The sequence below is a fragment of the Centruroides sculpturatus genome, unplaced genomic scaffold (assembly GCF_000671375.1).
Source record: "Centruroides sculpturatus isolate CEXI.00-Female unplaced genomic scaffold, Cexi_2.0 scaffold774, whole genome shotgun sequence".
NCBI classification, from domain to species: domain Eukaryota; kingdom Metazoa; phylum Arthropoda; class Arachnida; order Scorpiones; family Buthidae; genus Centruroides; species Centruroides sculpturatus.
The window spans coordinates 376,499-402,894 of NW_019385065.1; the positions used below are offsets into that span (position 1 = coordinate 376,499).

Genomic DNA, 26,396 nt, shown 5'->3' on the forward strand with positions numbered 1-26,396 from the left:
AGTAATATATAGTATATAGAGTAACACAATACAGTAGACTACGGAGGAAATGAACGGGTACAAAATAAATATAAGTTATATACAATATACCATTTATTAATTTTTTTTTTATTCTTCCCAAACGGGAGTTAAACTTCCAAAATCACTCGTGTATGCACGGACTTGATTCGATCCTTCTTTTGATTCGAGTGTATCAAGTCAAATAATCTCTTCAATAATACTTACAAAGAATAAGTTTTCTTAATATAAAGTTATTTCTTCTTAATAATTAATAATATTCTTAATATTTTTCTTAATCTTCTTATTCTTAATTTTTAAATCGGATTCTATCTATAAATCTGTTGAAATGTGTAAGAAGCGCTACACGTTTTTAAAAGTATATGCTATAATAAAACAAAGATATTCATTATAGATACAAATATAAGAATTACAAAATTTGGAATTGACTTTATTCACAACATTCACTAAAGACATGATAATAAATATCAATTGCAAAAATCAACACCTTAAGTTTTCTTTTTGGTTAGTTCATTTACAATGACAAAACAACTAGCCGTAATTTTACCAGTTATGAGTATTTCTGATTCAGAAAAAGTCAATAAACGTGATAAGGAAACAAACCGTGACCGAACTACTCAAGAAATTAAGCATATCTTTCACAAAGACAAACACGGAAATAAGTAATTAAAATTTCAAATATTAAATTTACTAAAGGGCCAAAAATAATCTAAATTTCAGATAGTAATTCTCTTCGTTGTCCGAAATTATGAAACTGTTAGTTGAGTTTTGGTTCTAAATATATTTCGACGTTAAATAAACATATCAATCTTCGGCTAAGGTTTATGAAACCATTATACTAAAAAGTGATTGTTAATTACAGTTTTATTTCATGAGTTTCTTACTAATTGACTAATTTTTTAATTTAATGATATTCAGAAATCAACTATATCTTATGATTTTATTAGTTCGCAACATTTTCTAAATCATTTTTATAGTTTTTATGTACTACTTGTTTCTTTGAAAATTTTTATGCACGAAAAATAATAAATAGATATTGAAGCAAGAATACTAGAAATTTTGCATTTCTTTTAGGAAGAGCTTGTTCCTATTAGTTTACTTTAATTTACAGATAATTGTAAAATATATTAACAAAAAACATTATTTTTCTATGCATACTTTACAAAGTGTATATATAATGCAGTTTACATGTATACTATATAAAGTATATTTCATTAATTAATCACTTAATTTTTATAAGTAATTTGAAATTTCTGATATCGAATATGCATAATTAGAGGATAATGCCAGAATAGAAATATTTCTATACACTTTTGCATGAATTGATTTCTAAGATATTGTTCAAATTTTTAAAATTCCTTAATCTCATCGGTTGTTTCTATTTACAATGTGGATTTGTATTTGTATTGTTCTTATAAAATCGCGTTACAAAAAATTTTATAGTAAAAGCCATTAAAAGTGTGGATACTAGCGCCCCCACCCTGAGTAATCACGTGCTCTTGATAAGGGTAAAAGTCGAAGTTTGACGGTGATGGTTCTCCTTGGGCGCACTTCAGCCCGTGAGGTACAAGTCCATAAGCCGACAATAGATACAAGGGAGTGAAATTTGACCCGTATCAAACTTCCCACATTTGTTAGCATTAAGCAGACGACAAAACATGAATGAAGAGCATCACCCTCCGAGTGGGGTGTTAGTAGGACCAAGTGTGTCTTTGCCTGTACAGTCGGTGCACACAGCTCCTTCTCTGGGTAGCAGTGTAATAGTTCAAAATGCTAGTGTAGCCTCCCAATTAACATTAACAGTAGCAGGTGAGTGAATCCTTTAGTATTTCTCTTCAACGTGTTTTTTAAAGTCAATAAAGTTAAACCACCTGACTGTTTAAAAATGGTCGTAACAAAGATGCCGCTTGCAGTTCTCCGGTTACTTTCTACTTAGGTTAAACTTGTCCATGAACCTTTTTTTTTCGCTTTTTATAATTTTCATATATTTGAAATATAAAATTAAAATACGTTACATGTTTTATTCATATTTTTTCAATAATAATCTTAAATATTAAAAAATTATAAAATTTATAAAATTTTAATGGATTACAGAAATTATATGATTTATAATTCTTTCGTTTTAAAATTTTATTTTTAAATTTTTATATATTAAACTCAATGTGTTTATTTATTTAATATTAAATGAATTCCTTATGATAATTAACTATATTTGATGAGTAAAATTGATAATGTATTAATATAATTATCTAGATATTTAAAACTTATTTAATCAGATCAACTATTAGTTGTACGACCAAAATTTTCACAATTATAAAAAAAAAATTGTCGTAGTAATGGTAGTAGTAGTAGTCGTAGTAACGTTGATTGGCATATTATATAATAGAAGTTCCAAATGAATTTCAACAAAATATCATTCTACTGGAAATCATTCTTACTATACTAATTAAATTTGACCTAAACATCTGTTTTCTTTAATTATTGTACTGAATAATTTTTATACAATTCGAAATTAAATTATCAATGAAACTGTAAATTATTATGTAATTCCTTTTTTTTCTAATCTTTAGAAAAGACTCATTTTTATCAAATAGGCCCATTTTAAATTATTGATTTAAAATAGGCGTATTTATGTTATAATTACTATAAATATAAAGATAACTAAATTTAAAAAATCCAAACGTTTTGGATTTTTTTAAATAAAACATTAAAAAATTCTTTCAAAAATTTATATTTATATATATCAAAATTTAGCCAATGTTATATAGATGTATTCATTATGCTTACTAGTTACACATTGATAATTTCGACATACATCCGAAGAGAAAACAAGTATGGAATAAATTGAATCAATGATCAAGAATAAAAAAAGCAAAGTTAGAATATATAAGAACTGCTGAATCATTTCATAGTTCTTAGGAAATACAGAATAGAAATACTACATAATAAAGGTAAAAGAAATAGTAAATTATAGACCTTTTTTAAATTATTATTTATGAAATTCGTTTATAATTTTAACGGATATTTAAATTCGTTATTTAAAATTAAAACCTTCTTTTATTGAAATAAATGTTTTAGAATTAAATTAGAAAAACGAAAATAACTCTAGTTTTATTTACAATTTTGAGATAACATATCTTTATTTATGACTATCATTAACAAATTATGGATTTTAATATTCATGTAAGACTAGTGAAATTTTTCCTACAAAATTATTATTTTAAAAATATTATAATTTGATTTTTAAATGAAAAATAATATTTTAGTTCTAAAATAAGTCTAAAATTAAGTTCTCTAAAACATTCTAATGATTTGTGAGTAATGTATCGAATCATCAGAATGTCTCAGAGAGTTTACTGATGAAAAAAATAATGTTTATCCTAATCGACTGTAAGTTTGGAAATTTCCTGACAGCTTTAACGTTCACGTCATCGGTAATCCTGCCCTATAGTGACCTAAAAATTAAACTTTTCTAAAGAAAATGATAGTTCGATAAAAATAGCGAGTTTAATTAAAATCGAAATTCCGTTTTTAATGAAAAATGTTTAACTGATAACTATTAAAAAAATTTGATTCTTACAATTTAATTTAATAAGTAACCTTGTTTATCTTGTAAGTAAATAATCTTGAAAATATATCTGAGATATCCAATGACGTATAGTCTGGAGTTTAAGAATCATTCAATTATAAGAATCATTCAATTATACAAATAATTTTAGTTCAAATATATTGTAGCTTCAAAATTTTTAAACTAAAATATCGATCATTTAAAGTGAAAATGTTTAAATTTAAAATATTTAAAGGAACACATATCTTACATGATGTGGATACAATATTCACTACAATTTTTTTTAGTAATGTTACATATTAATTATATAATATATTATATTATTATATAATATGTAATTAATAATGCACTAACTAGAAACGGAAAAAATTAAATATATTGCTCTTTATCAACCAATCAAATAAGCAAAATTTATCAAAGGACTTTGGACTGAACCAATAATTTTCGGTAGACGAACTCTTGTCTACTTTTTGCAATTATTTACATTCTTGAATGTTTGGCAGTAGGAATATACAATTGGGTCTATTCCTGATAATTAACTAAAACTTTACTTTCAAGTTAATTCCAAAAAATCGAAATGTCAAAGCAATATCATCATAATCTGATTTTAAAACATTTAATATAGATCTAAAAATTGACGTATTATACATTTTGATACTAAAAATTGACGTATTATACATTTTGGAGATTATTGTTTGAAAAGCATATCATTAATATATTATTCATATATTAAGCTAAATATTGATAAAATTTATGCTTTAAGGTACTAATAAAATTAAAGTATTTTCATAAACTATATATAGAGATCTTCTTATATATGCATATAGAATTTTGAGATGGAAATTTTTAAATAAAATTTGAATATATTGAAATTAAAAATTTAAGGGTATTTGTCAGCACATAAGTTAAAAATAAATCAAATAAGGATAAACAAAGAGATTAGTATATCGGAAACGATACTCAGGATTAATGACCCTAATCATGCTTTATTCCATAAGATAGCAGCCAATACTAAACAAAATCTACGTTTAATTCTAAAATAAGTTTAAACGTGTTTCCAAAATCATTTCAATTTAAAATTTATGATAAATTTAGAAGCTAAAAATTTGATATAAATTGATTGCATTTATTAATATTACAATGTACTGAAAAAATTTTTACTGTTATTCCTGCATTAAAAAAAGTTTTAAATGTAAAATGTATTTGAGTAAATGCATTTTCATTTATCTTAATATGTTATTTTGCATCGAACACCTTTATTGTTTACATTATTAAATCAAACCATAAAGATAAACTTTTTATTTATCTGTTCGTTCTTTCAGAAAAAATAGACTTTTCTAAAATTACAGTTCAAACCACTTATACGATTAGAACAGAATTGAAATTTATATCTTGTTATATCCAAAAAAATTCTATAATTCAAACAGAAAAATATTTTAAATAATTTTTATCTTAAAATATAATAAATTATTCATTTTATATCTCATTCCACCTAATTAATTCTTAATTCAAATCCATTATATATTTTTCGTATCAGAAAAAGTGGTTTATATAGATTTATTCTTATAAATGTGTAAATAATTTTATTTTTTCTAATTACTTTCCGTTTAAATCGCTTTTGCTATGCCATTTAAATACGTAAAAAATTATTAAATTTTATATTCAGATTATAAAATTTTTCAAATAGTTATTTAAAAAAAATAAATGATATAAAATTTTGAAATCTAGTACCATATATATGTAAAAAAATTGATATAATTTCAACGACATCGTAATTAATCTTGAACTTACTATTAAATCTATATTAAATTAAAAATTTTAAAGCTACTGTGTTTAGTAGCAATTTATACAAGTGAATATTTATAAATTGTTAGTATACTTGTTGTTGTAGCTATAAGACTTTATTAAATTAAAAATATTTTTCATTTATTGAAGTAAAAATTCTATGTGCTACTGATTATCAACAAACAAAATTAGTTTATTTTTAATAACAGATCAGAAAAAATTGTTTTATTGGAGTAATTTCGGACTTATTCGGTCCATTCTCGGGAATTAGCGGTTCCCCAATTCCAGAGAATAGACTAAAGTCCGAAAGTGCTTGAATTTTTTGTAGTGTTAAATAGTGCACACCGATAAAGCAGTTGTTTCTGATTTTTCATGAAAGACTTCGCCTAAATAGTGTTAATGAATTCGGTACTTTTCCGCTAACTGGGCGCCATTCAATTTTCAATCCAGTTTTAGAAAAAAAACTATGTTTAATTTATCACTTTTTACAGGTAAACCTTATAAACGTGTGTATATAAAGGTTATTTTTGGTTTCTGTCGTGTCATTTCACGTGATTTTTTAAGAATTAAAATCAGTAATTAAACTTTTAAATTTTTCTAATGTCTGTTCAATTATTTTCTTATTAAATTTTATAAAATTTAAATCTTATAAAATATTTATAAAAAGAAAAGTGTTTGAGAGAAGTAAGACTGAAATTTGTATTTATTAGAGTATAATATCAATAATTTACCTGTATTTTCTTCATTTCTATGCATGAAAAAAAATCTTCTTCCATTATTTTACATTATACAATTAGGCTTAGCTACAATAAACACACTTTGATGTTTATATACATATTATAAATATATTCTTATTAAGAATATATATTTAATAATTTAAGAATGTAAATATATAAAATCATACAAAATTATTTTATTATTTAAATTAATTTATATCTTTTTAAATATTAGACTATAAATTAGAATGTCTTACTTTGTTTTGTCATTGAATGAATATGCAGTATTTTTTTTTTCATTTTTATTTTAAATTAGATTTAAATCAATAAAAATTATTATATTTTCTTGTAATTAATTAATATGATTGAATTTATATTCTACATTAATTCATATAAACTTAAAAAGCAGACGATATTAGTTTAAAATTGTTTGATTTTTTACCGCTAGGGTCGCCTTACGCATTAAAATAAATATTTTTAATATCATATATTTTCTATTAAATTCGCATTAATATAAATTTTAAAATGTTTTTATATTTCTTTTAGATCCAAATTTTATTCTATTTATAAATGATTTATAAATATTTAAATAATTTTTCTTTATAAACTCGAGCGGCATTTATATAAGGAATAGCATATTTCATGGGATTAATTCGGAGTAAATAAAACCTTAGCTTGGTGGTGCAATTATTAAAATCCCTCGTCTTTTCCAAAACAGAATTTATTTTAATAATACCAATTTTTTAAAGCCTTTGTAAGCTAAATAAATATATATATTTCATTCATTTAATCTTTGCGCAAATCTGTAAACTTATGTTATTACAACAGCGATCTTCACATACTGTACTTCTCTTAAAGATTTATGAAAATCTTCAGGAAAGTATTTAAATATCGTTTATGAAGACAAACGACCAGTGAAATTCAGCAGTTATTTCCTTGTTTTGTAGCAAAAATTCTTCAATTTTTCTATTATGGTTATAAAACTCTCATTAATAGGCCTATATCACGTGTCAAAATGATATATTAGAATCGCTACTATTAATTTTGAATTTATTACTATTTTGTGCTATTTTGTTTTCATTAGAACAATATTTCTCTCAAATTTAAAATGAATTATTAGTAGATAAGTCCATTATAATCGTCAGAACATTTTAAATGCAATAATTTTATTACTTATAATGCAGTATTTATTGAACTATTAGATGAGAAAATATAGATTAAATATTTTTAAAATTAAGGAAAATTTCGAAATACGTTTCAATTGTAAAATTGTAAAGTCATTATACACATTAGAAAAGCGACATCACTTTATTATCACGGAAGCTTAGGCATTTTTATTATCGCTATTAATAAGGAAGAGAAGACTATTTAATTAAATCTTGAAAGTTTAAATTAACTTTTTAATATTAATTTTATTTGAAAGTCTACTAGTAACTTTAAAATAAATTTAAAAGGGGAAAAATGAAGAAATATATAAAAGTTTAAGGAGATTGCAACATTAACCAGTACAGGTGGTGTTGGAATGAATTCGGATACGTCGGGAGGTGTTTCATAGCCAAGTGTCAGCAACGGTCACGTTGTTGCATAGCAATGCATTGCTTTCTACGTGACAAAACGTTCATTGGGCCGACGTCTGCGTGGGACGTTTCTGCATTTTACTTGACTGTATCACTCCGGTTTAATGGTGCGTAGCACCTAACACGCTGTGTTTCCCTATAATAAATCTTAACTTAAAATTACGTGAATATTGCTCAAAGGGTTTTATCCGCTTTACTGAGAATTCGTCTAAATAAAGTTAATTCTTCGTCACTCGTCCTAACGTATACCGTTACATTTAACGTTTGAATACAGCCTACATAAATATATTTTTTTCTCGGTGTTTTTTTAGAAAACAAAATTTTACACAATAGCAATATTGCTTTTAATGTTTGTTTAAAATGATTATGAAACTTTCTAGTCTAAATTTGAAATTTTTCTGATAAAAATAGAAACGATTATTCCGTTATTACTCTTCCGGGATGAATCAGAATAAAACAATAAATCGAATATTTCCTAATAAAATTTAGCAGCTATTTTTGTCAGGAAGATTTTGTACAATTTCTTTCTTTATGAGTTTAAGCACAAATATACTAAAGATGTTTTCTGTATGCAAATAATTAATTACTTTTTTATAATTAAATTCGATATAAACTTCCTTAGAGATGATATACTATAATTTTAATTTCAATATTTTCCTTCAATGGAATTTATTTAATATAAACCATAATATATTTGCTCTTAAAATTAGCACATATAATCTCAAATATAAATAATAATAATATAAATATTTTATTTTCGGTTGTTAATTCGAATAGATCTTTGCTTATTTTCTAATATTTACATTCGTCTTACTTTCATAAATTATTAATAAATTTAAACTTATAGCTTATTACATATTAATAGAAGAAACTGAGACTATTTCTTCATTAAAACTTTTTAGACTGCATATTACAAATAAACAAATAATTCCATGATTTATTCCACAGGTAATTTTTAATACTATAAAACATTAAATAATTTTATATAATCTTATAAATAATGAAAATATATACATTAAATATTACTAACATAATTCACGACTGTTTATTTGTGGTAGTAATTTTAATAAAAATATGATCATATTTAAATTTTTATAACAAGAATTAATAAAATCTCTAGGATTAACATATCAAATTATCAAAACATCATTATTTTATTAAATTTCAGTATATTTTTCTTAAAATAATTAACAAAAGCATATGAAATTAACGAGTTGATCGAGAAAAGTTTTCGATTCTTTTAAATTTTCGAATTATTTTTGAGTGTGATTATACTATGATCAAACAAAAGGAGGGAAATACTATTGCACTTGCTCGTTCAAAGTTAAATTACTTCCTCAAAAATTAAATTTTGCATAACTAATTTCAGTCTATTAGTATTTTTAAATGTTTATAGGTTTTTCTGTGTCTCCTGGATTTCCTTTCTAAAACTCAAAGATATATTTTTTGAATTTTATATAGAATATACTTTAATTACACTGTATTATATCCAGGCCAGAGAAAAAGCTACCTGTCTTAAATGCTCTAAAAAATCAAAGCGAACTAAAAGAGCTACAAAAATTATGTATTGATTTATGCTGTTTTTGAATTTTAACTACATTTAAAGCAAAATATTTAACGTAAATTTTCAGTTTTCTAATATATTTTAAAATACTTTTAGTTATATATTCGTATAAGCATATATCTAACCATATACACTGGTGGAAATTGAAAGTGTTACATCCAGATGGAATTGGTGGAAATTCACGAAACTTGATAAACATGTACAGGGGCATATCCAGAAGAAATGATCACAAAATGAAATGAAATGAATTAAGCAAAGTTTTATTGCTGTTTGGTACATGTTTCAGTAAGTGGTATGCCCACCTTGAGCATGAATACACTCTTGGATCCTTTCAGGCATTGAATAAATAAGTGCTTGAATGTCTTGTTGGGGTATGTCTCTCCATGCCTGCACAACTTGTACAGTCGGTTGTTGTACAGTGCGCGCTAGATAGCTATGAGATGTAATCCGTCTACCCACGGCATTCCAGACATGCTCTATAGGGGATAAATCTGGAGACCGGGCGGGCCAATCCATGATTGCGACACTTTGCCAGGCCTGTCTTGTGATGGCAGCAGCATGAGGACGGGCATTATCTTGTTGGAAGATACGATTTTGGATGGCGTTCATGAAAGGTATGACTACTGGATGGATTACCCTGTCCACATACTGGCGGACGGTCATTGTGCCTTCAACAACCACCAACTCGGTCCTGCTCTCGTAACTGATTGCCTTTCAAACCATGACACCAGGAGTTGGACCTGAGTAACACTCTGAAATTACAGCAGGATGGGCTCTTTCTCCAACACGCTGGCGGACATGTTGCTGACTATCACATTGACCTAAACAGAATCGGGATTCATCACTAAACACAACTGTATACCATTCATGTGTCCAATTACGTCTGGCAGCACACCACGTTAGCTGTTGTTGGCGATGAAACCTGGTTAAGGGAACACATTGCATGGGGGTCCGAGATCTCAACCCAGCATTAAGCAATCGGTTTACAATTGTCTGTGAGGTGACTCTGGCAGTAACTACTGCTCAAATCTGTGCTGCCATCGCCCATCTATCAGCAACTGCCATCCGCACAATATGGCGGTCTTCATATGGCATCGTCCTTCTGCGTGGACCTGTGCCAGGTCTGCGAGTACTGGACCCTTCCTACATCCACCTTGTGACCACTCTTTGTACTGACATTGCAGTGCGGTCAGTCGTTTGGGCGATTTCACGATATGATGCTCCCATTTCTGAAATGCCAATTATCCGACCGCTTTCAAAGTCAGACATTTGGGTGTACGGAATTCTCACTCGTCAATATTGCATAGCTGGTTACCAACAACCTATGGACCAAAAAAAGTCATGTTCCCTAACACAGTTCACAACTTATAAACTAAACACTATAGCAATTTTGCGTAACAAATTTCTCCATAATTTCCATACCACTGTATGTAGTTCATTTAATTTTTGACCATTCAATACCCTTCAAAAAAAGATTCTTTTTCCCCAATTTTATATGTCGTCAACTATACTGAGTGGGTGTAACACTTTCAATTTCCACCAGTGTATTATGATTACTCCCTAATAATAGTCTATATAAAGTTAAACAACTAATCTAAGTGTTATCTAAGAACGAAAAACAGAGGAATTAAAAGAAGTTTTAAAAATTATTTAAAACTGATACTAAGGAACATAATGTGTTTTAGCCCTGCTTAATAAATTGGTGGCAAATAATTGANTTTTTTTTATACAATTTAATTAATTTCTTAAAGTATTCAGTTTCTTATTTATGATTTTAATATAATTTTAATCTACAATAATATTACGATTTCTTGTAAATTGCTATTTATTTATAATCAGAAAACGTGTATAGATTTACAGTTTTGATTGTTATAAAAATAGTTAATAAAATAATAATAACCATTTAAACGAACAATTTATTTTATTTATTTGTTTTTATTAGTTACCAAGCTTTAATTACCATAATATTTATTTCAAATTTTAAATAAATTAAATTAATTGAATTTTTCTTTTATTAATGGTGAAAAATTGTTTAAATTAAAATTTAATAATTAAAATGTAATTTATAAATTTTTAAAATGCTCAGGCTGATTTATGCTTTAAATTTTTCATTTGCTTGCTTCACTTCAAAATTAAAGATAAAATTTATGAAAATTTGATTATTTATTCTTATACTTTATTAATAACCGGCGAAATTTAATAATCAGAATTTGAATATAACCTAATTTTTACAAGTACATTCCATAATTCTGTAATTTTACATCATCATCTTCAGGCTATGGAAATAATGGTAATGTTTCATACGACTAAAGATACAAAAATTATATTTTTCCCTACAATTTTAAGTTGTTACTTGAACCTTTTTGAAGTTGATAATACCGTAAAATGGTTTTTAATTATTAATACTTTACTAATAACTGATTATGATAAATAATCCATAATGATTTATATCGAGACAAATAATCTGATGGATACTTTATTGTAATTTTGAAAATTTCTATATTTGTAAATATAATATGAAAGTCTAGACTAAATGGTGTATTTAAATAGACATTTATTGTTAATAAATTGTTCGAAAATAAAAAATTTAAACTTTTCTGCTTATTAAGTTATATAATGGATATAGAACGTTTTATATGACGATTTTTTCAAACATTACTTAGAGAGCATTAAATAAATAAACAAAAGAGATAATCACTCCGGAAATTAGACCAATGTGTGAAGAAGATATACTCTTAGGCTTTTATATACGGTATATAAGCCTATATACATTATTTATATTTCCTTTATTATACTATACTATCCACAACTATATTTTTAAATTTCAACAACCTTTAGCTAATTTCTATTTTTTAAAAATCAATTTGCATGTTCTCAATTAAACAGCAAATTCATAAAAATCTAATGACTAGAAACTAAGCTGTGTAAATTTTGACAATCAAAATCTGGATCTATTTTACAATTACAAATTTACATTTTGAAGAACTGAGATAATATTATATGTATAAAATTATATAAGTAATTAGCAAGAGCTATTGTTTTTAGATTACTTCTTAAAACTATTCACGTCTGTTCTGAGTTCTGTTATCTTAATTTATCAAAATATCTTATCCTGTTAAAACGTATCTAATCAAATTTTGCAATTGCAAGAAGGATTCCAGTATATTCTGTTATTTGTCAATGCAATCGTATCATTATGTCAATTTATTGATTGATAGATAGCTTAGAAGGACGAATTGGGCAATAATCTTTAAAAATGTATAAGAAAATTATTTATATTCCTGTAATATACAAAATAATTGTAGAAAGTATACATCTTTTAGTATAGCCTAAAATAATTTATCTTTTTATTAAAATAAATAAATAATATAGACTATATATAATTTCAAGAGGTTTTTTTTAATTTACAGGTACACGTTCTATAAAAGTAATAAATAAGATATGTTTAGCTGATACAGTAAGCCACATTAACTAAACTACCCATAGGAAATATTAATTAAAATAACATATAAGACTGTATTTAAATAGTTTTTAAGATCTATCTTACAAGTTAGCATAAAATTGCGTTTAAAGTTGTTTAAATTGTGTTTAAAAACCTGGAAAATTTAAAATAGATTTCTTTATTTGATGTTGAACAAATATTGATGATGATAAATTAATTTAAACGTCGATATATTTTCCTCGATTTATTTCCCCACCAAAGAACTTATTTGATATACTGTTGTCCATTATCATAAACGTTCATGTTTTTTTCTCAATTTCATCATGTCATTTAATGAAATCATTAAGCAATTTCAACTCAAATTTAATTAAACAATCAATCAAAAAATATAATCTTTAGACAGCGATATATTTTTTATCAGTTTAATGAACTATGTATTAAATCTATTACATTTAAATTATATTTTTAGCAATTTCAATACTCTGAACGTGGATTATTGAACAATTGTTTTTTTTATAGATAAATAAATATATTCTTAATTCAAACAACGAATATATTATATCTAAACTGCTTTATAATATAAGATTAAATGAGTGTTTTAAAATATAACGATGTTCCCAATGTTAACTAAATTCCAAAAATTAATCCATTGTCGATATAAGACTTTTAACTTAATAATTGATTCTTAAGTTATGTTAATTTTCGTTAGTAGTTCGTTTTTGTTTTAACAGTTCTATTTTTATATCAAATGTAGTGGTATAGGCTTATAATGCAGTTTATCAATATCATTCTAGATCATTTTAATCACTTTTGTGTGTCTATTGTATCTATGTATATTGCGTTGCTATATCAATGATGCTTTTAATATAACATTTAAAAAAGAAAAAATTCATCAATCTTAAGGCTATTTTTGTCTAATAGACTAACTACTAAATGATATTTAAATATTTTATGTATGTTACATTTATATATAAATTTGTTTCTGTATTAAAAGTTAAATATTTATCTATAAGTATTTCCATTTATGCTTAAACATTCGCGTTAAAATACTATTAGGTTTATAGAAAATGGAGAATATTCGAATAATTTTATTGCATAATACAATGTATACAGGATTTTTGTAGTTTTAAAAGAAAAAAATTATTAAAAATTTAATATTTTTTATATTTAATTACTTTATGACTGCATTTAGTTACTCATTTTAAATATAATTTGAATGACAAATTTTCACAAAATATTAAAAATTCAATCCAAAATCTCTTTGCTTATAAGCTTACTTATAAGATCAGTTTTGAAGAGCGAAAAAAATAGGAATATCTATATATTATTATAGAATTTCATTTTTGAATTTTTATGAATCAAAATCACTTGTAACTTTGTCCATTAGTGTGCGACTTGGAGCCATGTGCGTCCGCAGAGGGAGCAAACGGAGCACTTGCTCCTCTCTGGGATCGAGTAAAAATTCCACAAATTATAATAGTAAAAGTGATTGATATGAGTAACTCTCTCGACCATGGATGGCTTTGTCAGTCTTTTCATATTGATGCAATACTATATTCTATAATCTACTTGAAGAAAAAAATCAAAAATTAAATAATTATATAAAAATTTATTGATGTAATTATTAGTCTCCAAGCTTTGCCACCCTGAAAATATTTCTGCGAATGCCCATGCTTGGATCAGCTCTTTAGATTAATAAATTTAAGAATCTGAAATTGTTTAAATACAGTACTTTATACAGATTAAACTTAATCTTTACTGCAAATTTAATAGTCATCAAATGAATTTAATAATTACGTATGAAAATAGAAAAATTATTAAAAATAGAATTTTTTTTATACAATTTAATTAATTTCTTAAAGTATTCAGTTTCTTATTTATGATTTTAATATAATTTTAATCTACAATAATATTACGATTTCTTGTAAATTGCTATTTATTTATAATCAGAAAACGTGTATAGATTTACAGTTTTGATTGTTATAAAAATAGTTAATAAAATAATAATAACCATTTAAACGAACAATTTATTTTATTTATTTGTTTTTATTAGTTACCAAGCTTTAATTACCATAATATTTATTTCAAATTTTAAATAAATTAAATTAATTGAATTTTTCTTTTATTAATGGTGAAAAATTGTTTAAATTAAAATTTAATAATTAAAATGTAATTTATAAATTTTTAAAATGCTCAGGCTGATTTATGCTTTAAATTTTTCATTTGCTTGCTTCACTTCAAAATTAAAGATAAAATTTATGAAAATTTGATTATTTATTCTTATACTTTATTAATAACCGGCGAAATTTAATAATCAGAATTTGAATATAACCTAATTTTTACAAGTACATTCCATAATTCTGTAATTTTACATCATCATCTTCAGGCTATGGAAATAATGGTAATGTTTCATACGACTAAAGATACAAAAATTATATTTTTCCCTACAATTTTAAGTTGTTACTTGAACCTTTTTGAAGTTGATAATACCGTAAAATGGTTTTTAATTATTAATACTTTACTAATAACTGATTATGATAAATAATCCATAATGATTTATATCGAGACAAATAATCTGATGGATACTTTATTGTAATTTTGAAAATTTCTATATTTGTAAATATAATATGAAAGTCTAGACTAAATAGTGTATTTAAATAGACATTTATTGTTAATAAATTGTTCGAAAATAAAAAATTTAAACTTTTCTGCTTATTAAGTTATATAATGGATATAGAACGTTTTATATGACGATTTTTTCAAACATTACTTGGAGAGCATTTTAAATTAAAATATAAATCATATAATAAGATAAAACTTGATTGAAAATCTTTATATTCAGCCCATGACCTCAATTTTTAAACTAATACGTTAATAAAAAGCATTATTTTGTTTGGTAGTAATTTAAAAATATAAATAAAGATAAATTTATGCAGTTATAGGAGGGAAATATAGGAAAAATACTACATTTTAGAATAAAACTAGATAAGAAAAAATATATTTTACCATAGATCTACTAAGAATTGAATTATTGGATTCAGAAAAAGTAAATAGATAAATTTACGGAACTTGATCTCGAGTTTATGAAAGGAAACAATTAGGTTTTATCGAGAAATTAAATAATAGATAATAAGAGAAGATCAAATAAATCTGAAGATCTGTGAAAATCAAATAGAATGATTAAAAAAAGGAAATTGGCATTATATTAATAAACATTGAGATGAATCAAATCAAAATGAGAAGTGATATGCAAATGATAGGAACATATAAGACAATGTGAAAAAGAAATGTACTAAAGCTGTATTAGATTATATCAATGCAATAAAGCTTTAGAATAAGCATATAAGTTCGAAAAATATCATGAAATAAGAGTATAATTTAAAAAAATATGCTACAGCATGTTTTATGGAAAAGCAAATTGAAAGAAATTATGAAACTTTGGACTCCTGTAAAATTAAATATGATTTTGAGATCGGTACGGAATATAGAATCAGCTGAAATGAAATAACTTATATTTTACAATTATAAAGCATAAAACCTTCAGGATTATATTTTTATCTTCAAAAAGCAAAGAAATCCAGCAACGAGTTGCGTAACTTTCCCGGCGAAAAATCGTTACAAGTAGCACAAAATTAAAATTGTCTGTGGTGCCATCTGTTAAGAAATTTTGTAAAAACCTTTTTATGTTACGTATTATTTATTATAAAATGGCAAAAAAACGCTTAATTTTGAGAGTAGAGATGAGTTAAAAAAAAACTAATGCAAATAACGTATAAAATCTTCATTAAGTCTTACCCCATTCGAGATATGACAAGTAATTACCCCTTCTATCCTCATTGTCTAACCATCAAATTTAATAGCACTAATACCTCTTATAAACAAGTCACCATGACAAATTTAGTTTCTTAAATCTTTATTCCCATCCTGAGATATTATGTAATAAACACCAACACACACGTCCATGGAATTCCCATTTTTTAAATATTTTTAAGGTTCAGGAGATCTCAAAACTTGGAGATTTGGAAGGAAAAAAAACCCAGAGGATCAAATTTGACAGATTTTAATACTTTTCCTCGTTATGCACAGTATATTTGTTTATATATATAATTAAGTTATGCAAACTGCATATAAAGCAGCATATGTTAACTAACTAAAAATTTGGATAAGGGTCTATTTATGTCGAAACAAACGAAAAATTCAAAATGATTTGAACTTTCTAAATACAAAATTGATAAGAGAATGCAATTATTTATTTATTTATTTTTAGTTAAATTTCCACGTGGACAATGTATTTAATAATGATGATATTACAAATATAGTATAAAAAAATCAAAAATAAATTCGTAATGGTTAATATAAATGAACCTAGTTATATTTAGAAGTTGAAACAAAGTTAATCCAACCGAAAAATTCTCGACAATATACAGTAATATAGATGTTAATCTCATTTAATGTAACTTACTATTAAATTTCATTGGAAGTTTTCTGATGATAATAATAATGGGCTTACTTCGTTTATTATTTAAAGTTTTCAAGAAATTTTAGAAAGCGCAATACTTTCATATAGAAATTAAACATGATTTATTTTTTAATTCACAACTGAGCATCTTTAACATCAGTCTTTTATTCAGAAATATCTTACACACCGATACGCGTTTTGGGCATACCCCTTTCTTCCATCGGCTACATAATTTTGTAATGTGTATTTTCCACATTATACAAAATTTTTATATAATGGTAAATTACAACGTACCTTTTTCTTTAAGACATTTAGTAAAGAAGTACTACTGTAATACACCTCCTTTTAAAAATACATATGTTTACAGTTAAAATTCCCCGACAATGCACTGAACAGCACTTATTCTTCCCTGGTGATGTCGGTTTCTACCAGGTTTCTCTATACTTTATTAATAACCGGCGAAATTTAATAATCAGAATTTGAATATAACCTAATTTTTACAAGTACATTCCATAATTCTGTAATTTTACATCATCATCTTCAGGCTATGGAAATAATGGTAATGTTTCATACGACTAAAGATACAAAAATTATATTTTTCCCTACAATTTTAAGTTGTTACTTGAACCTTTTTGAAGTTGATAATACCGTAAAATGGTTTTTAATTATTAATACTTTACTAATAACTGATTATGATAAATAATCCATAATGATTTATATCGAGACAAATAATCTGATGGATACTTTATTGTAATTTTGAAAATTTCTATATTTGTAAATATAATATGAAAGTCTAGACTAAATGGTGTATTTAAATAGACATTTATTGTTAATAAATTGTTCGANTTTTTTTTGATTTTTTATAATTTCAAAACTCTAAATTTTCTAATGTACCAATTTTTTTCTCTGTGTAAAATCCTTACTTTTTCTTTGTTAATATTGCAATTATTTATTGGTAAGGATTTTGGTAAGGATAAATTCTTTAATGTTTTTTTTTTCTGCGACATGTATTCTAAAGTATCAATAATTTATATCAACAAGATGTCTTTGTATATCACCTCTTATTTTATTATCCAAGATTATATTCTTTGTTTTTCTGTTGTTCTCCTCTCTTTAAAGTACATCTTATAAATTCCTTTAAGATGATATAAACTGCCGTTTCAACTTATACAATTGATTATTATTGACTTATTCCGAAACCGTGTCTTCTTTTAACTATTCTTTACTTCACATAATAGAATATGAACATGTATTTTTCATATTACAAACTTTTTTATATAATGGTAAATTACAGCGTAGCTTTTTCTTTAAGACATTTATTAAAGAGGTGCCAACTAATACACATCCTTATTTTAAAATACGTATATTTACAGTTAAAATTTCCTGACATTATATAAAAAATTTTGTAAGATGGAAAATACATGTTCATATTCTATTATGTAGCCCACGGAAAAAGGGCGTATGCCCGAAATGCATATCAGTGTGTAAGATATTCCTGAATAAAGTTGATGTTAAAGATGCCCAGTGTCTACCTATGCACCCAGTTGTGAAGTAAAGAATAGTTAAAAGAAGACCCGATTTCGGAATAAGTCAATCATAAATTTCGTTTTATATCAATTTATAAAATTTTCAGAATAAATACAATTATTGCGCTGCAATTTGAAAAAATTGTAGACCTATAAATTTCCACTGTTGCTCGTCCGTCCGTCTGTCTTTCCTTAATCTCGAGAATAGAGTTAGAAACATGAAAGACGAGGCCAGATATTGAAATCTTAGGGGCAGGAGGTTCCGATTAACTATATAAGAACTTCCAATACAAAATTGAATCGTGCTATTTATGCAATTCAATAATTTCCCCCTGAAAGGAGTTAGATGATTGGCACGACTCCATTGCTAACGAAAAAGTATGATGTACAGTACAGTACAGGGGCAAACCACTACTAATTTGAGGTGGAGAGTCTATATTTTAAATTAGATAAATTTAAAATGTGATTAAAACTAGCAGCCTGTCATTGTGACGATGTCAAAATAAATAACTGCTCGTTAATTTTTATACTAATTTTCCAACTCTCTTTACCTGTATTCATTAATTAGATATTAATGCTAGTTTCTGATTCACATATTTCGTACTGTAAGCGTATGAATTTTTGGTATTCGGAGACATTTTATTTTATATCGTACTTATGAAGATTTCTAATATTCCTTTAATTTTTAATATAAAGAAAATGATTAAAATTCGAACTGTAATTAATTTAGTGTGATTCATTGATTCAGCTATATTAACATCGTTAAATAGCTATATGAATCAACTGTAAAAAGTCAATTTTAGTATATCTAATTGCCTTTAAAATTTTTCTTATATACTGTATTTTATTTACATTAGATTCATATGTGGAAAGTATTCATTGTCTTTTTTATGACTTAATTCTTGAACCGTATATATGTATATATATATATTTTCTTATATATTATCAACATATATTTAGTAGCGACTCTATATGTGAACTATTTCTTCTCATTTCACTTCATATTCCATTCATTACTTGTGTATTTATAGTATGAGTCGATTTTTAAAATGACAAATTTATTTAACTTTTTAATTGTTTTAAGTTCTTTGTTATCATTAAGTAAATAGCTTTTTTCCTCTTTTCTATTTATTATTGTATAATCTTTGTCCATTGTTTNGCAAAGATAAGCTAAGAGTTCATTATTTTGACCCAGAAAATAAAAGACAGCTGATTCAGTATTATTAACCTTATTCTATGCCCAGTGTAACTTGAAAACTGTTCCTGTTGCTCAGAATTTCATAATAATTTTTTGGAATGGAAAAGGAGTTTACATGGAGAATCTAGTAAAGGGAGAGAGAATTAATTTAATTAAGTATTAAGAAACTTTATTGAGTATTCAAGAGATGTATTTGTAGAGTAAGGCCAGAAAAGCCATCTTGTTCTAAGACAATGCAAGACCATAATGTAACAAGCAAAAATTATTGTGATATTGTCACAATGTCAGGCTGCAATTTTTAATCATATTCTTAATTTATTTAATTTAAAATATATGTTTTTTTATCTCAAATTACTAGTGTTTTGCCCCTGTACATCCTGATAACAGAATAATGCCAGTCATCTATGTAATTCTATTTCTGAATTGCTATCATGTAACTTCCAATCTAGACCGAAGTTTGCATATAGTTAATTGGGGCCTTCTGCCCTAAGCTTTTCAAATCTGACTTTTATCTATCTAACATTGTTCTCAAGATTAAGGAGAGACAGACAAGCAGATAAATTACAATGGAAATTTACAGGTCTACAATTCTTTCAAATTGCAGCCCAAAAAGGAAACAGTAAAGACACAATAAGAACCTGAAGTTATAGGTTTTTCTTCATCCTCCTTGCAGCCCAAATCTCTTACCATCAGACTTCTAATTGTTACTTTACACCAGATGGAATGAATTGAGCATTTAGAGAAATGTGCCACTCTAGATGAGGATTATGTTGAAAAATGAAAAATTTAAATTTTTTACACAATCATCATTTTTAAAGATTTTTAAAAGTCAAAAGTAGTAAAAATCAGATTAATGATTTTTACTACTTTTTAACACAGATCACATTTATATAAGGAAATGAAGCTTGGCGTAAAACAGATGATTTAACTTAGAAATATAATCCAGTTTGTAAGAATTGTGAATTTAAATGCTATTCCAGATCAATATTCAAATGCTATTTCAATCAATTTCATATATTAAACATTTTCTAAACTTAATTAAATCGCATATATAATGTTTTTTTTATTTTTGTGGAAGAAAACATTTACACAAGAATTTCAGTTTCTGCTTCCAGGACGGAACTCTTCAACTTAATTTTACTTAATTAATCACTTTAAGGAAAGAAGTTCTTAAGTAATTATCGTTTCGAACTTTCCAACAGTCTCGAATAAAGTAAAAGTAAAGATACTCCTAACTACACAGACCAATCTAAGCTGTTTATTATTTTTTTGATAAGTACAATGTGGAACTAACCAACAGGGCCACTCGCATTACATACCAAAGAATTAGAAAAGTATAACATGAACAAAAAACAAAAAGTTTTCTTGTATATAATAAACCTAATTTTCTATATGTACAAGTTTAAAAGTTTTAAATTTAGAAAACTTTGCAAAAATTATTTCATAAATTATTTTTTTTTAAGAAAAGAAAGATGTCATTTTTTGCAACACCGGGCATGTGCCCGGTGTTGCAAAAATTATATGATGAACATTGCGATTATAATTAGTCTATCGTAGAATTTTATCAAGCAAGAATGTTGATAGGTTTAAGTAATGCTTTCTATCATTATAATCTAATTTATAAATTAAAATGAATTACACGTTGGTGCTATTATAAATTTTCAAATATTTCTGAGTTGCTATAAAATTGTAAAATATTAAAATGATAAACATATCAGTGTTCTTATTAGATAATATTTTCTGATAAGATAATCGCAAGGCCCATTATAGAATATTTGCATTTGAAATATTAACTGTACTAATTCTTCTAATAAAATTTATTCATTTAAAATTGATACTCGAGGATTGTAATAACTTGCAAGATTTGCAATAATTTAAAATATTTGCATATGTTATAACTAACAAAACCTAAAGGAAGAATTAAGAGGCCTGAAAATGAACAGTTATAATTTGAATATTTAATAATTTAATAATTTGAATATTTAAGAGACAGTTAATACATCAAACTTCTGATTGATCTTATAAATTGAATTCTAAAAGACTCAATATTAAAAATATGAAATTATCAAAAGAAATCGTTGAATTAGAGAATATATTCTGTTTCATTTTATTGAAGTATCCTATTAGAAAAGTGAAGATTTTACTATATAGTTCGTACGAACGAATTAATTTAAAGTCAGGTTGAAATATTATAAAGATAAAAGTACTAGGAAGTGATGATCATATAATCGAAAAATCACAAACTTCCTGTGTAAATAAGTCCAGTGTCTGGCCATCTGGTAGACGCAATGCTATTGTATTTGTGTGCAGGATAATCAGGCCAGAAGTGTAAACATCACGTACAGTAACCTGAGATACAGACCGGTGATTTACACAGACATCGTTGTTGGCACATACCTTGAAACTTTCCGTCTCTAATCTATCTCATCATAGGTTAGAGAGGGTAAGAAGGATACATTCTTCAGCCGCCAAGGGTCAGTCACATAGAATAATATAGACGGTCAGACATGGACTCAATGTGCGACTGTACAACTTGATGCTGATAAATAACATAAGAATACTGCTGTAGCTTCTTAAAATGAGGTCTTTGAACTATTGTGCGGTTTTTGATTACCAATGAATATTTCAGCAAGTTGTCTGAGTATTCAGCAGCATAGATTTGTTATTGCAATGTTCTGAACTGCATACTTCCAATATCTTCGACTTTAACAGTCAGTATATAATATAGATTTTTTTGTGTGTGTGTCTTATGGAAAATAACTTATTTCATTGTTGTGTCAATATTATTGGAAATTAAGTTGATTATAACTAATCTAATTTAGAGATATTCGGCTTTTATGCTTACAGCGATAACAGAAAACAATTGCTTTACGTGTTTACATTGATTGACGTTCTTCAATATTACTGAAGATAAATCATGTCACAGTTTTAAATAGAACGTAATTTTTCTTTCTAAACAATTAGATTAATCTAATATAAAGTTTTATATTTCGAGTGCATAAATAAAAGATTTTCAAGATAAAAATTAAATTCAAAGCACATCAAGGATTTTAATGTAAATTTAAGTAACAAACCAAGAAAGTTTGAATATTAAAGTTTTCATTTTAATAACAATAATAATATTGAAAATTATCCGGATACAAATGAGTTATATATAATCTTTTAATTGGTTATTATTTTAAATCAATTGTAGAATTAAAATTCAATTTATTGAAATTTTAGTCTAAAATAAATCAAATAATTTTAACTGATTTAAGCATCAAACTATTACTTTTTGTTATGCATCAGTACCTTATGTTATAACAATAAAATAAGTTTATGTTCATAATCATCTAAAGAAAATTAACAATTAATGTTTCTATTAACAACACAAGTTTTAAATAATGATTTATTAGATTTGAATAGGATATAAATGAAAAATTTTATATTATTATTATTCATTAATCAATCATATTTTATAGTATAGAATTAGGCCTACTAATAATTCTAAATTTATTTAAAATTAGAACGAATACATTGAAATCATCATTAATTCATATTAAACTTAACAAATGTCAAAATCGAACTACAGTGATTAAAAATTTATATACACAGGCAAATTTACAAATTATTAAAGGAAAAGTATCGAGTTAACATCAAATGCATGATAAAAAAAAAATATATTTTATTTAAGCATGATAAAATGCTAAATTTTAAATTATTTTTATTTTCCAAGCAACAAGAGTAGAGACATTTACATAAATTTTATAGCCTTTCCAAAGTTACCTTTTTATAAAGCCCAAATTTTAATTGAAATAATTTTATGAATTAACAGTATTTTATTCAATTTATTATAAATATAAGATGCTCAAAATTCACTATTAAGATGCTATACTTTATTACTGACTATTAAGTCATTAAAATACAGGCATATTATATTATATTAATTATAACAAAATAATGTAATTAATTGAATCTTTACAATAAAACAAAATAGGCTAATTTTATATTAGAAAAATTAGTAAACGTTAAAAGGATTAAGAGAATAATTGGAAAAATAAATAAATAATTCAAAATTTTTATAATTAACGGCTTAATATGTTGATAAAAATTTCAAATAACTATTTAGTTCGAAGGTAATTTCAATTAACTGATTCATTCGTCGTATTATGAACAATTCCTCTTTTACTATTTTCCTAAATGCATGCATTCCCAACAAAATTTTAAAATATTATTTCAAACTCTACAGATGGATAAACGGCATATTATAATGTTTTATCTACGCGTAAACATCGTTACCGAGACAACATTACGATATTTATCTCGATTTTATCAAACCACAAAGGGTTTGTCACATGTTTATATCGGTAGTACGCATTTACGATCGCCAGATGTTCGTTTTGACACTTTGTGAGCTATGTTTCTTCTCTTGCAGTTTTTCTCTATTTGTATAAACTTTTCTCATCGTTTCGTTGATAAGATATATCTTATACTATTATTATTATGAATACTTTCTTTGTGGATTGCTAAATTTCATTTTAAAATTTTCTAAACTAACGAATAAATAATACCGTGCGTTTTTATTAGCATTCTTTGCAAGAGTAAACAATCTAATTATCGTATTCCTAGAATTTATATTGTAATTTTCATGCTGTTTAAGAAAAACTTTACGTGTATATTAGATATTATTTCGTAAATTACGAAATAATTTTGTGTAAGATTTCGTTACGTTTTAAGACAAAAATAAACAATTGGAATAAAGAAAACTGAAGGAACTGAATTCGTACAGCAGTTCTAACAGAAATTTATCACCGCCATTTTTTTCTTTTGTTATGTTTTATGACTCTATATTTCATTCAGAGCATTTTAAATGCCGTATCTAAATTTTTTGTCATTCACATAAATAAAGTTTGCCTATTTGTTTTATTTCTTTTTAGTTTGAATAGTAACTACTTACTGATTTTATTAGATTATAAAATTATATCGCAGTATACATCTTATGTAAGTTATTCTATTTTTAACTTATTAAAAAAAATATGCAGAAATAATTTTAACTATTAAAATTCAATTTCTTAATTCCTTATTGCTGTGAAATAGGTTACTATGTGCATTAAATATATTCTGTGTGTTCTAAATATCATTGATTTAAAGAATGTAATTCCCTTATGGAAATAATCATCTTTATTATCTAGTTAGACTAGAAGATGCCGGTATCTTGCTTTAAATCAAAATCTGATAACGACAAACTTTATCAGTTATTTTCCGCAGTGGACTATAAATAAACTTATAAAAACAGTTATTCTCTCTATTTCGGTTTACTCCATATATCTTATCATACGAATTTGAGCTCTCTTAAATACCTAAATTGTAGTGTACACGTGAATTTACTTTATAACAACATAATAGAGTGACAATCTGCTTCCTCCAAATAAATGACAATTAATTAAAATTAGATTCATATAAATATATGTCTTTGTTTTAAAAATTCAATCTGTTTTAAATTCTAATTTGTAAAATTTTTAAACGTTTCAGGTGCATTTAATTACATTCCATTTTAAAACATTCTAATCCTTATTTTCCGTGTAATTACTATTTAACAAGCAATTTTACTGTGGCTCCAGTTTGTAAGTAATGGGTATAAGTGATAACTAGTTAAATCTGTTATTTATTTCTACAAAGTAATTCAATTTTAAATAATTGTTACAACAAATTCTGGAACTTATTGATATTTCGAGTACATTGATTCAGATTAATCGTATAAATGCCCAGATTACAATATATTTAACGAATGTTTTTTTTTTATAGAATTGAAAGAATAAAAATGTTAAAGTTTAACTGAAAAGGGAGAGGCCAATTTTATAAATTAGACCATATGTTTGACTGTATGAAAAAAAAACCATCACATGACTACAGTATCACATTTTAAGATCTATTATACACTATAAATAATGCACATAATGTGATATATCAACAGTATTTAAGTTTGTTTTTTATAAAAAAAATTTCAAAATTATAATTTTAAAGTGTATACAACTGTAAATTAATAATAAAAATCCGGATATAAAATAAAGATATTTTATATAATGATAAATGTATCAAGTGACTATTAATTTCTCATTTCTCTTCTCTCATGTAGCATTTAGGAAAATATATTTTAAATATGCGGTTGAACTTTTTCAAAGTCTTCCCTTTTTTCCTTATTAGTAATTATAAATATGAATTATTTTTTATAAAGAGGTAAGAAATTTTAACGATCTACCTTAGTTTATTATCATTTAAATTGCAAAATTTGGCCCAATCAGTTTAGGTCCTATATTTTTCCATGAAAAGTTCTATTTACTTTTCAGTATCCTTATTTATTCAATTCATATAAGATATTAGATAATATGTTACATATTATCATTATTTTAAAGCTAGTTAATTGATTCTTATACTTCGAAATTTAGTTTAATTTTTGAAAATTTTATAATTATATTCTACAGAAGCATTTTTGTATAAGTATTACATAAGAAACATTTCTCTAAGAAAATACAAATTGAAATTTAAGCATCAGAATGGCAAAAT

The 26,396-nt window shown here is 25.2% G+C and overlaps 1 long non-coding RNA gene across 1 annotated transcript; it reads left to right on the forward strand.

Annotated features, from left to right (window-relative positions):
• Nucleotides 1-1,533: 1,533 nt before the first annotated feature.
• On the forward strand, nucleotides 1,534-26,031 carry LOC111634161. Its single transcript, XR_002758160.1, has 3 exons — nucleotides 1,534-1,827; nucleotides 2,809-2,969; nucleotides 25,638-26,031. It is a non-coding gene; the product is annotated as an uncharacterized LOC111634161 (long non-coding RNA).
• Nucleotides 26,032-26,396: the final 365 nt, after the last annotated feature.